This window comes from Geospiza fortis, unplaced genomic scaffold (genome assembly GCF_000277835.1).
Source record: "Geospiza fortis unplaced genomic scaffold, GeoFor_1.0 scaffold485, whole genome shotgun sequence".
Lineage (NCBI taxonomy): Eukaryota > Metazoa > Chordata > Aves > Passeriformes > Thraupidae > Geospiza > Geospiza fortis.
Genome location: NW_005054457.1, coordinates 1421324 through 1422309, shown reverse-complemented (window position 1 = coordinate 1422309; position 986 = coordinate 1421324). Strand labels below are relative to the sequence as shown.

Genomic DNA, 986 nt, shown 5'->3' with positions numbered 1-986 from the left:
TAAATGCTCAGCTAAATGCTTTCCCCCGAAAAAACAACCCCTAAAAATATAATAAACCCAGAGTGCAACTTGCGGTCCCCGTTAGCCCAGGCGGCGGCGGAGCGTCTGCAGGTTTTGCGCGAGCCAAACTCCATTTAATTTTTTTATCAAGGTTACATATTAATTTAATATTTTTAAACACTCTTATTGCGCTGTGCTTCCCGGTCTTTTTTTGGAGCGTACTTTTCCTCCAGCTCAGGGTGTTGCTGAGGGATGATTGGTGTGTCTTCCGGGTCTGCACGGGCTGGCGGGCGGTGCGCTCAGCGACCGCGTGTTTGCGGGGTTTTTGACCCGTTTGGGTTCGGGGTTTTTTTTTGGTTTTGTTTTTTTGGGTTTTTTTGGGGGTTTTTTTTGTACCCTTTGGGGTGGGACTTGACCCGTTTTCTCTTTTTCACTTTTTTTGTGGGGGAGGCGAGGTGAGGAGGATTTACCCATTTGGGATTTTTTTCGCACGTTTGGAGAGGATTTGACCCGTTCCGGGAGCGCTGCCTGGGACTGGCAGGCGGCAGCTCCACGTTCCAGGTAAAACTTCCTCGCTCGCTGCCTGCATTCAGTCTCCGTTAACTTTCTCCTTCCCCGTAATCGTCTGTGGAGCTGATCGATTGCCCGAGGTCGCGATCGCCAGCCCGGCGCTGGACTGCGGGAGCGGTGTGGGGTGTAGCGGGTAACGGGCGCGTCGGGAACGGGATGAACCCTTTGCACTGGGAGAAAATTATAATTTTGTGGCTTGCATCCTGTAAGGATGGATGTAATTGTAAGTGATTTTGCGAGGAGCAGCCCGGCCCGGGATGTCTGTGTGCGGGTGGGCTCGGCGGAGAGGGCGGCGGTGGCTGCGGAGGAGAAGCGCGATCTGACACCGAACGAGGGGCGACCCCCGTTTCGGTGCCTTTCTCACCCTTTTCCGATTGAAGTTTCTTTATCAGGGGTGTTTTGCATACGTCTTTCTT

At 52.8% G+C, this 986-nt stretch overlaps 1 protein-coding gene across 1 annotated transcript in view; it reads left to right on the top strand.

Annotated features, from left to right (window-relative positions):
• The first annotated feature begins 384 nt into the window (after positions 1-384).
• LOC102043657 (heparan sulfate glucosamine 3-O-sulfotransferase 3B1) overlaps positions 385-986 on the top strand; it is a 27966-nt gene continuing 27364 nt past the window's right edge. The window contains exon 1 of the mRNA XM_031062687.1: positions 385-561. The gene's annotated coding sequence lies outside the window, so the exon portion shown is untranslated. The remainder of the gene's footprint in view (positions 562-986) is intronic.